The sequence below is a fragment of the Gekko japonicus genome, unplaced genomic scaffold (genome assembly GCF_001447785.1).
Source record: "Gekko japonicus isolate JY-2015 unplaced genomic scaffold, Gekko_japonicus_V1.1 scaffold1638, whole genome shotgun sequence".
In the NCBI taxonomy this organism is placed as follows: domain Eukaryota; kingdom Metazoa; phylum Chordata; class Lepidosauria; order Squamata; family Gekkonidae; genus Gekko; species Gekko japonicus.
The window spans coordinates 255386-268373 of NW_015161447.1; the positions used below are offsets into that span (position 1 = coordinate 255386).

Sequence of the window (12988 nt, forward strand, 5' to 3'; positions counted from 1 at the left end):
GATATGTCCCGTGTCGGGATGAAACCAGATTGGTCTTTATGTATGTAGTTAGCAATGATGATTTTCATTCGTGAGGCAATTACTGATGTAAAAATTTTGTAATCTATGTTAAGTAGAGAGATTGGACGGTACAATCGTGGGTCTGTCTTGTCTTTGCCTTTTGGGGGGATTAAAATCACATTTGCCGTTCTCCAGGTTTCTGGCATTATTCTGTTTACTCTAATTGCATTACACATTTCTTGCAGTGGTACAGTGAGCGTTTTTTGGAACACTTTATAATATTCTGGGATAAAGCCATCTGGCCCAGATGCCTTGTTATTTTTAAGTTTTTTGATTTCTTGCTCGATTTCCTGATTTGTTATGGGGGCTTCCAGCAGTGTACGATGATCCTCTGTTATTGTAGGAATAGAGTTTATAGATTGTAAATACTTAGCAATGTTTTGAGGCTCTGGATGTTGGGAGGTATATAAGTTTTCATAAAACTCCTGTATTAGCTTGCTTTTCGCCCATCCTTCTAAAGTTTTCAGTTCAGCTATTTCATTAGAGTTCTTTTGCATGCCAGCTGCTGCTGCCTCTGCCTTCTCCTGTGTCTCCTGCAGTTTTTTATTGACTTCATCCAGCTTATTCATAATAAGAGTCATGCTGTTTCTTATCTCTTCTTTTAAGTCTTGTTTTAAGTCTGTAAGCATCTCCTGTAAATGCTTTTTGGTTAAAGAGTCTTCTCTTTTCCTTTTGCTTGCACGAGCTTCTGCTTCCTCCATTTCCAACGGGGGGGAGAGTCCTCGTCTGAAGAATTTTGGCTTTCTTGCATTGCTCTAGGCATTGGTTTGGAGGAATTCTTGCCACCTTTTGCTCCCCTTTCCTCCCCATTGTTAGCCAAACTGCCTTATTTATGACAGAAGCAAGACTAACTATTTTGGGGTCCTTTTGCCTGTGTATACAGAGGTCCATACCCATTCCAAGGAATTTCCCAGTGATATAAATGGAGACGAGGCTTGTATCTTAAAAGCAAGTTGTTCTTTTTACTGAATGATAATATTTAGTTCGCATACATAAAAAAACTGAGTCACACACACAATCACACAAGTTTCTCAGAGTTACAGAAATAGGAAATAGTTACTATTACACTAAAGGATGGGGAAGGAAGTAGCAAATACTTATCTGATCCAAAGCTTGACCTTCTCAATGAAGAATACAGGAATGAGACTAGAATTGCTAAAGAGAATCTAAACTCACACCACTGGAACCTGCCAACATGTGCGGACCTCTGTGGCTGCAGTCCACAGAGTTACTTATATAGCAAAGAGTTACTTATATAGCAAAGCTGTAAGCAAGTAGCTTAAGGAGAGAAGATGGCTAGCAGGGTTCAAACTGTTGAACCTCACTTTATATAGGGGGGGCTCTTGGGGGCTGGCATTGATGCCATCCTCCTTGCCCTTCCCACCTGTGGTCCGTCCCAAGAACTAACACTATTGGTTATTGGGTAATGACGTGCCTACCTAGAAGGAGTGGACGATATTGAAATCTTAACCTTTAACTCAAGGGATGCATCTGGTCAAGTTGTGAAGATCAGTACCAAGGCAACCAAATGAAGTGTAGATGACCCTGGCTTGGTCCCAAGCCATAAAGTGGCCATTTGGCAGGAAACTGTCTCTTTGGAGGTAAACCAGATATCAGAGTTACGTGTTTTCTCACAGTTCATTCATGGTGGTTGAAACCATAAAAGTTGTTGTTTTGCGCTGGTCACAATGGCAAGGTATCCTCCTTCCTCGTGCTGGGCTGTGTAAGTGCAAGCTCCATTTGCATAAACTACAGGCAAGATACTCTCCAGGTGAAGCAGTCACAGCATGCAATGCAAACAGCTTTCCCAAATCCATAGGGATTTGTAAGCACAGTCCATGACAGTGAGTGTGTGTCAGCAAGCACAAACACATAAAAGCAAATATTCAGCTCATCTCCTAACACCATTGTTTTGGTAAAGCTGTAATATTTAAATTGCAGCCCATTTTTTTTATTTTAATTCTTTTGTAGAAGCCTGACGTGGAGGCTTTGTTGGGTGCGACTGTGCAGCTCTGCTGTCACTCCACCCCCAGTGCTCTCAAGTTTCTTCTGACTTAATGGTGACCCTATGAATTAATGTCCTCCAAAACGTCCTATTATTAACAGCCTTGCTCAGGTCTTGCAAACTGAGGGCTGTGGCTTCCATAACTGAATCAATCCATTTCATAACGGGTCTTCCTCTTTACCTGCTGCCTTCAACTTTTTCTAGCATTATTGTATTTTACAGTGACTCTTGTTTTCTGATAATGTGACCAAAGTACAATAGCCTCAGTTTGGTCTTATTAGCTTCTAGGGAGAGTTAAGGCTTCATTTGATCTAGAACCTACTTATTTGTCTTTTTGGTGGTCCATGGTATCTGTAATACTCTCTCCTCCAACACCACATTTTAAATGAATAAACTTTCTTCCTGTCAAGTTTCTTCATTGCGCAACTTTCAAACCCATACATAGTAATGGAGAATACTATGGCATGAATTAATTTGATTTTGTTCATCAGCGACATATCCTTACCCTTAAGAATCTTTTCTAGCCCCTTCATAGCTGCCCTTCCCAGTGTCAATCTCCTTCTGATTTCTTGGCTGCAGTGTCCCTTTTGGTTGATGATGGAGCCAAGGAATAGAAAATCTTTAACAATTTCAGTTTCCTCATTTGTCAGCCTTAAAGTTATGTAATTCCTCATTACTTTTTTCCCTTGATGTTCAGCTGTAATCCTGCTTTGGCACTTTCTACTTTAACCTTCTGCAGTAGTCGTTTGACGTCTTCACTGTTTTCTGCCAGTAATGTGGTGTCATCTGCATATTTCATATTGTTAATCCACCAATTTTCACCTCTCCCTAATCTAATTCAAATTTCCTTATGATATGTTCTCCATAGTGATTGAAGAAAGGGAGACACCTGTCTGACACCTTTGCCAATTTGACACCATTCTGTTTCTCCATATTCTGTCCTAACAGTAGCCTTTTGTCCAGAGTACAGGTTGTGCATCAGAATAATCAGATGCTGTGGCACACCCATTTCTTTTAAAACTAACAATAGTTTTTCAGGAACCACATAGTCAAAAGCTTCACTGTAATATATGAAATACAAGGCGATTTTCTTCTGAAATTCTCTCATATGCACCAGTAACAAATGTAAATTTTCAATAAGATCTCTAGTGCCTCTTCCTTTTCTGAATCCAGCTTGGACATATGGCATTTATCATTCCATATATGGTAATAGCCTTTGTTGTAAGATTTTGCGCATCATTTTACTTGGGTGAGAAATTACCACAATTCTCTGGTAGTTGCTGCAGTCTTTGACGTCTCTGTTTTTTCGGAACTGGAATGTAAATTGAGTGTTTCCAGTCTGTGGGCCATTGTTTTGTTTTCCATATTTGTTGGCATAGTGTTGTTAAGATTTTGGTGTCTCTGTTTCTGTGGCCTGGAATAGCTCTATTGATATCCCATCTAGATTTGTTTCTCCCAGTTCACAGTACAGCTTTCACTTTACTTCTAAAACTGTAGATTCTTCTTCAAAAGATTCTTCTTGGAAGGAATCGTCATCCTTTCATCTCCTCTTTTGCGGCAAGGTTGATAATATACCTTTACAGTTGGTCACTGTGTCTGTCATCTACAGGATCAGTTGACTTGCTCTTTCTTTTGTTCCTGCCACTGTTTCAAAGTAAACCGTGTCAGTAAAAGTGAAACCAAACAAGCCGTTGGGAGTTCTACTACTGGAGCACCCATGAACGCATGCAGTCATCAGATTCTGACTGAGACTGTTGGACGAGTTTGGGGGGTGGTTTTAGCCTTCTCTCCATACCATTTTCCTAACCTGAAAAAACCTGGGAAGCTGATATTTACCTTGCTGGGAAACTTAAAGTACAGATATGGTATGGTTTCAAGATGCTCCTGCATACTCCTTTCTTGGGTTCTGGATTCTTGTCCACACCAAAATGTGATGGAATGTTTGGAACCAGTTTTAGGAGGATGGGAAGAGAAGAGTGTATAGTTACACATTGTTACCTCCAACCATGTATTATTAGCACTCTAGTCCTTACACGATTAGTACAGGACAGTCCTAGCATGTTCCAGTAGGAAGATAACATATTTTACCTGCGCCCAGAATATACCTGATAAATGAAGTGCTGCAAACTGATCTCCAGTCAGTCCAGAGCTATAAAACAGTGAGACTTAAAAAAAAACAACTGTGAGAACTACTAAAACATTTTGACAATGCTTTTAAGGGTTCCACAAATTCCCCACTGATACAGCCTTGGGGGACATGGACATTACCATTCTCCTGTCACTTCCTGAGAGGAAGGACAGGAAGACTCATTAACTGTACAGGGTGGATTTGCATCGATCCTCTAATACCTTGACAGGTATCTTTAAGCAGCAGGTTAAGGGACAACAAGCAGTGAATGCAGTGCAGGCTTTGGCAAGACCTGTATTCACTATACAAAAGTATTTGCTGAGTAATTGTCCTCCCACAGCATAATTACCATGTCCTGGCTCTGCAAAGGTCTGCTGTCTGCAGCTGGAAAGAGTTTTGCAAGTCTGCAGGGAAGGTGCTTTTTTGCTTCAATTGTGGCTCCTCAGCAAGCAGACTTCCATTTAGCATGCGAAAGTTCGTACAGTCAAGCAGTGAGGCAGAGAAAGTACTCTTCAGCCCCATGCTGGAACCAGAAATTGTCTTCCTCTGGCTTCTAATGGGACAGTTCTCCAACTGTTCCATGATTGCCAAGGGCAATAAGAGTAGTGGCCTGCTTGGATTAGTTGTAGCCTTTATTTCCCCCCCACACCATTTTCCTTTTAGTGTAGCATTCAAAATAGACTGCTTTCCTCAAAGGAACTTATTAAACCAAGGTTCTCCCCCCCCCCATCTTCAGCTCCCTCTAAAGCATTATTTCTTGTGGCTAAGCCTTCAAGCATTGTTATAGATAACAATCCCTTTATACAGTGAAATGAATGAAATTCATAATGTGTCTCTGTCAGGAGACGATGGCTCCTGTAAACCAGTCCAGTTTGAACAGCAGGGCTGCAGTGGCTGCTGCCCAATCCCATGATAGCTTCAGAACTTGCCTCTCTTGGCCCTGAAGCCATCATAAGCTCTGTCTTGACTCAGAATGAATGGATCAAGACACAACCATCCTTTAAGACATTTGACTTCAAAACTGAAAGTTTGTTCTTTCTCCCTTTGGAGCTAGAAATCAGTTCTACAATTGCATGATCCAATCCAATAGAAAAACTGCCATCACAACGGATCACTGGTGTTCATGGTTTTGCTATTAAAAAATAGGGTGTCTGTCCCCCCCAGTGATGCAGCTGCTTGCTTGTTACATCAAGGACTCAGAGTAGCTGGCTGATGCTTCCTTACTGGCACTAATTGTCCCTTGATAGGTAGGTTAGGTGTTCATCATAACTTAGAGAAGGTGATCCCACTAAACTGAGAGGTGGGACAGATGTGTGTTGTGTGTGTATGAGTGAGTGAAGGGAGGGCAGGACTGGTATCAAAGAGATAGATGCATTGCAAACATAGACTGCTGTGAATTGTGCTGAGGCCTAGAACTGAGCTTGTGATTAAAGCTTTACACTATAGCAAGACCTACTCCCGCTAATCCTCCTTGGCTCTCTCTTGGCTGCTCCTCTAACGTTCTGGGCATCTCATGAACCAACCAGGAAGTTGTCCCTGGTTCTCTCCTGTTGGGGCTTAAATAGACCCCAGAAGTTTCTACCAGTCCTGCATACTTCCCTGACATTTCACAAGGCATCCATGTCTTTATCAGCTTCGCCCCCAACTGGCCCATTCCCTACATTGATGCTGATGCTGCCAGGGCTGTCTAAGGAGATGCGGGTTGCCAGTGTAATAGGCCTTGCTACTTTCTTGGCACTCCTCCACTGTGGTTCTTTATTTTCATGCCATATTTTATTTCCTCACAATGTTTCCCCCCTTTAAATCAGTGGCTAATAGCCATAATGAATAAAGGGAGCCTCCACAATCAGAAGCTGTAAATATCTGAATACCAGTTTTTGGAGGCAATGTCAGGGGAAGGCCTTAGCAACTGGTTGGCCACTGTGTGAAACAGGATGCTATACTAAATGGACCAGTGGACTGATCTGGCAGAGCTGTTCTTATGCTCTTGTGATCTGTGCATTTTCCATGTAATTTGCACATCATTAAATGCAGCAGGTTGAAACTAAGCATGTTGTCCATTGGTGCAGTGGCAATTATATAAGTTTATTTGTACGTTTTCTATTACATAAAATAACAGAGTAATGCATATACATTTGTTGGAAGTACAAATGGAAGATCGTCTAACAATTTTTTTCCACCCAGTTATAAACTTTCTGCCATCTATTTTGAAAAGTTGTTTCATCTTTTCCTGAAAGAGTCGTATTCAGTTTATCAAATTCAGCTATTTCAATAATTTTATCCCTTAGCTCTTCTTTATTGGGTATCGTATCCTTTTTCCATTGTTTTGCAATTAATATTCTCGACATGGTAAGTATATACAGTATGATTATTAAATCATCTTGTTTAATGCCATCCGGTGTGATATTGAGTAAAAAGATTTCTGATTTCAGCTGCAATTTAACCTTTGTAATTTCTTCTATTACTTTTTTGGTAATCTTCCAGAATTTAGCAATTTTTTCACAGTTCCACCAAACATGATAATATGTTCCAACATTGTTTTTACATCTCCAACATATCTCGGAGCTATTTTTATAATACTTAGCGAGTTTGTCTGGAGTCCAATGCCATCTATAGAACATCTTGCAGATATTTTCTTTATAAGACACAGCTCTTAATAGTTTCATAGATTTCCAGGTTTTGGACCATTCATCTAAAGATATATTATACCCTATATCTTGCATCCATTTAATCATATTTGGTTTTACTGTTTCTTCTTGTATTTCTTCTATCAGAAAATAGTTATATAATGTTTGTATGAGCTTGTCTGATGATAAAAGCCATAATTTATCAAATTGGGTTTTGGAATTCATAAAATTTAATGTTTTATCTTTAGTAAATCTGGATTTTAATTAAATTAGTGAGATTTATATTTTTTTATTTTAAGTATTTCAAATGGTTTCAGTTCATTTTTTTCTGTTAATATGTCACTTTTTTGCTATTATCTAATAATGCCGGCATTATAAAAGCCTCTAGTGGGGAAGCCATTTTGGAATTTTATTGTAAAATCTGTTTTTAATTTTTTCCCAAATTTTTATTAAGGTGCCTCTTACTATGTGATTTTGGAAGTTTTGTTGTGGTTTATCTGTTATACCATATGTGTGCATGACAACCCATGGGTAGGTCATGACCTTCTAACTGTAGGAGTCTTTCATCTTCCAGAGTTATTCAGTCTCTTATCCAGCCCATCACTGCAGCTTGATAGTATAATCCCCAGTGAGATAGAGCTAGTGGTGCAGTGGCAATTACACTGGCAGAACAGCATTTCTACTGGTGGAGAACAGGAGCATGACTTCAACTAATTTTCCTCTTCCACTGCAGACCTCCATGTTGCCTCAACATGGTTTATTTCCCAAAGGTCCACTAATTCTGAGGAACAAAACTAGGGGGTGGAATTTCATGGACTGCAGTAGGAGTGGGGAGGTGGGCAAGCGTCATTCTACCAGCTTCCCTCTGCTGGTAGTCATTTGGACCCAGCTTGTTACCCTCTTATTTACTTACGTTACACATAATGATGACATATACTATGTTATAAATTGCATTGCATTCAAAAACCATGCAATGTGCCTACAATGAAGCTACAAAGCCAACAGCTTGAGATGGAAAACTGAAAATGTTACAAAAAAATATATAAACTAACATAAATATAAAATAACTGATAGTGAACATTCATGCACCCCTCATTATGAAGCAGGATATAAATATGTTCAATAAGGAATGAGAGTGGTGGAAAGGAAAGAAACATACCTGTTATTTTGTTTTGTCGGTAACAGTTATGGGCTATTCAGGTGTCAGTGAGAAGGTGTCAAGAGACTGGCTTGCCTAGCAATCTCTTGTCTTTTCTTAAACACTGGTTCAGGCTTGAGATCTAAAAAAATAATGCAAGGTTCTCTCTCAAAACTTGAGGTCATGCTTGTTGGGACAGTGCCAATCCAACTCCTCACTACAACTGGAGAAGTGATGGATGTTAAATTAAAGAATGTGGCTCTGATTCCTGAAGCAGCTGATAATTTGATTTCAACCAAAAGACTTATGGAAAGTAATCACAATGTGTTGTTTAAGAGAAGGAAAGGAAGTAAGATTGTGGGTGAAATGTCTGGAATTGAATTTGAAGTGGACGAGAGAAATGGATTTCATTTTCTTGTGGATGTTAGTGGAGACTCAGAAGTTGTTAATGCTGATGAAATACAAGTTTATCAAACTAGCAATGGTTCTTGTAATCATCAGAATTGCTTATACGCATGGCATTTCAAGTTTGCACATTGTGGGATGCAGAGTGTCGAAGAGGGGTTTTTTTCCTATATAAAGAGTTTTATTAGTTTTCCAAAAGTGAAACAAAAGAAGACAACAACTACAAAGAGAAGAAAGACTAACATACAACAAATATGGAGTCTGTAATTGTAACTACTTAAATTTTGCATAGATAGAATCATTCTGTTATGCACCTAGATCAGTTTAACATTTTAACAAGTAGAACTTATGTTTTAAATATTATGTTACACATTTTGCAAAATAATCCTCAATCCATTTATTGAATCTTGACCAGTTCTTCTCAAAAGTTTCTTCTTTTTTATCATGTAATTGTAAAGTTAATTTATCCATTTCTGTTGTTTCCAATAATTTTTAGATTATTTCCTCTTTAGATGGGACTTCTTTTTTCCAATACTTTGCATACAAAATTCTAGCCATAGTTATTACATGTACAATCATATATGTATCTGGTTTTTTAAAAAATTCTCTGGAATGGTATTTAATAAAAACAGTTCTAGTACAAATGGGATAGTTGTATCTAGAATTTTTTGCAATATCTCATGTATCCATATCCAGGATTTTTTAATAATATTACATGTCCACCACATGTAAAAATAAAAGCCAGTATTCTGTTTACATTTCCAACATACATTTAACATATTTGGATACCATTTTGCTAAATTTTCTGGCATCATATGCCATCTATAAAACATTTTATATATTTTTTTCTTTAAGTGGTATTGTAATTATTCCTTGTTATATATGTGTGTGTGTCGCTTTAAAAGTTTGGTTGTATGGCTGAGAGATAGTCTAGAGTGGTTGAAACAGGCAAGTGTGTGTGATTGGTGATTGGCAGAAAGGGGGAGGAGTGTTGGAAGTGATTCTGAGTGGATGAATATTTATGACTGTCAGGAGTGACTGTTAGAGGTTTGACAGTTGATGAAGACAGTTGAGAAGTTAGTTCGTTCGGAAGTCTGAGAGAGACAGTCTGTGTGTGTGCAGTTAAGAACAGCTGAGGTTGTTCTGAGAGAATAGGAAAATGTAAATGAAAGTAATTGAAGACAAAGTTTAGGAAAGGCTGTATGTCCTGGAGAGAAACAGTGAACTTACATGACCTTGAGTTAAAGTGATACAAAGTTACCTGAGACAACAGAGGCCCAAGCTTTCCCCTAGATGTTGCCTCCTAGCACAGGTGTTCAGAGATTTACTGCTTCTGGGAAATGGAGGCTTTTTAAAGTCATCTTGACTATCTTCCATGAGTATATCTAATCCCATATGCTAGTTAGTGACTGTTGCAAGTATGCTAGTGACTAGCTCGCTACAGAAAGCTAAGTACCCCCTGAACATGGTTATCGACACTATTCATCTTACTTTTTCCCAATTCATCAACAGCTGAGAGTGACTAATATATAGTCCTCAAATAGAGGATGTATCAGATATTAAACTGATAACAGATGACTTATTTAGAGAATGTTTACGCTGATCTTAGCCAAAAGGCCGAGAAGCAATAACAGCTAAGAGTGACTGACAACCATTCTTATTGACACCCATACTCTTTTGACTGAATTTTGTTGTCTTCTGTGCTGTACACAATAAAATATTAATCTCTTGAATTTTATATTTATTTACTTCATTTGTACCCCACTTTTCTTCCCAATGGGGACCCAAAGTGGGTTACAGCCTTCTCCTCTCCTCCATTTTATCCTCACAACAACCCTGTGAGGTAGGTTAGACTGAGAGTGTGATTGGCCCAAGGTCACCCAGTGAGGTTCCATGGCACAAGTGGGGATTCATACCTGAGTCTCTCAGATACTAGTTCAACACTCTTAATCACTATACCACAATAAGCCCTCTACAAACTGCTTCCTTCTGTCTTGGATCCCATACTTCCTTCTGCTTGCTTGCACAGCATTGTCTTCCACTGCAGAGAGTGTCCCTCTGGTGCTTCAAGTTTTTTGCTCAGATTCTTGCATGACCTGAAAATGCATAGTACCATAGAATAGAGTCTTGCAGCACCTCTGCAACAAGGGTTGTGCTGTGCAAGCAGAAGGAAAATATAGCATCCAAGCTTATGTTTCTATACATTTGTGTATATTTCTGCCAGTTTAGGGTAACTTTTCATGTATCTGATGAAGTAGCTCAGGCACATGAAATCCTATGCCACAATATATTTTTAAACTGAATTCATATTTGCCATTTAAAGAACTTTTCAGCCCTTCTCTCACTGTTGGTCTACATGCAAGAAAATAGATTTATTACATTCAAAAACTTCCCGTGATATTGGACTTTAAGGCACCACAAGGCTTTTTGTGTCATGGAGTCCAAAGATGAACCCCATGGGTTCCCGGGGCTGTTGTACACAAGTAATCAAACCTTTTTTATTTTATTTTTTAATATTTTATGAAATGTATTTAATTTCTGTCGAGATTAAGGATTTATTCTATAGGCAACACAATGTTTTAAAGTCATACAGCAGAAAACAAGAAAATTAGCTTAACTATCTAACACATTTTCAAGCCTTGTGTTAGATGGTACAAACCTTAAGTCCATGAGTCAAAGGCCATAGCTCATACATTCTCTACAATGCTAGTTATTGCAATATAAGCATATCATAGTCCAGGCCTTCAGTCCATCAGAATCCAAGCTAACTTTCTTTCTTCAGGCTCTTAGCTCAATTATAATTTTTTGGCCAAGCAGTGTCAGGTGATGGTGACATCCAATCAGGACACACTCTTGCTGGAACCCTCTAGAAAATTACCTAATCGCTCCTGATTCCCCCTCCTCCCATCCTGTAGGCCACAGGTTCTCATGAGAGGCTAATTACCACATTTTGAGCTCTGGCCTTGAAGATGATAAGGGCTGTGTAGGCTGAGAGACCAATTAGTAACACCTGCAGGATGGAACAAGCCCATTGCCATTTACATTAACTCTTGAGGAGGGGGCCAGGGCTGCTTTGCCTCACACTTTAATTTTGTGAAAATCCTAAAGGACAAGTTATTGCTGGAAGAAATTTGAAACATAGCAACATACGAGAGTAGTGGTAAAGAGATCCTTTGTACTGCAGCTATGTGGAAAACCTCTTTTACATCTAGGTCATGAAAGAAATAATTTAAACTGGCTATTCATATTTAATTTACACATACATAAAATTCTCACACATCCTTGGGTTACATATTCCCCATGGAGAGGGTACAGCAAATGCAGTGTTGCTATTTAATTTCATTTTCCTAAAGATGAAAGGCTCACATAGCCTCTCTTGACCTGAAACTATTGTATTATGAGTGAATTTGACACTTCAGATTTCTGCAGCTGCTTCTACATTTCTCTCTCCCCTCCCACCCACCCACTCACCCACCCACAATCCTTTCAGTTTAAACCAGCAAAAATATGGAAAAGCTCTATATAGTAAGCAGATGGACACTATTCTACCGGTTCTTCTCTGAGGCCTTTGGCACATGCTTTTCTCACACCCTCAAGACTGAAATGTATTTTATGTGGGGCTGTCCCTGAAGACAACCCAGAAACTTCAATTGGTCTAATACACACTGGCTCATCTTTTAACTTAGGCAAATTTCTTTTGTCACATTACACCTGCTATAGCTGCATTGGTCACTTCTTTGTTTCCAGGTGCAATTCAAGGTGTTGGCATTAACTTTTAATGTCCTTCATGGCCTGGGAGAGACACATACCTAACAGGCCCGTAGCTAGGATTTTCTGGTTTGTGGGGCAAATTTTTTTCTGGTGGGACTGAAGTTCTCAGTGCAGAAAGAAAAGCCAATAGAAAGCTGTTACCAGGATAGATCTCTAAATTGCAAGCTGTCAACCACTTTAGATGACAGTTCTCAGCTGCTGCAAGTTAATCACTTCTGCCAGCCTAAGCAACAAAACTAATAACAAGCCAGCAGGTAGCGGTGATGACTTCTATCATCAAGAAACCTTAGGCAGAAAAACTCTCTTAGAAACCAGTTTCTTGGCACAGAATTATGTTAGAGAATGAACTTGATATTTTGATTTATGGACTTATATTCATTGCTACACACAATGGACTATCCACACACACACATAGGCTCAGAGAACTGTACATTCCAAGTCAACTGTTGTGATGCAGCACATAGAAAGTACTTGCACAAGCCTTACACATGAATAAGGTTTCCATTACAGAGTTACCAGCCTGGTGAAGAATCACACACCTCCATTATTGTGAGCAGTAAGAAAACAACAGCTTGGAGCAGAGACAGCCCCCATTGCAAAATCACTTGTGGTCACATATGACACGTGACTGCTTTGTTCCTGCATTGCTATTTCCTGCCAAATGGACATTTGGTTTACAATGGAATGGCCAGCTTCATCAACACAACAATGAAGCATCCTGACGCCAAGGTTTTCACACCTGCCCAGATGCCCTTCTTTGAGTAACGTATTAGATTTCAATATTGGCCACTCCTGATAGGTAACCTCCCACTCCTATAAGCGACCAATAGGATTGTTTTTGGGACAGACTAACC

The 12988-nt window shown here is 39.2% G+C and overlaps 1 pseudogene; it reads left to right on the top strand.

The window, feature by feature from the left end:
* Positions 1–8192: 8192 nt before the first annotated feature.
* Positions 8193–12988, top strand: part of LOC107125617 — an 88403-nt pseudogene continuing 83607 nt past the window's right edge.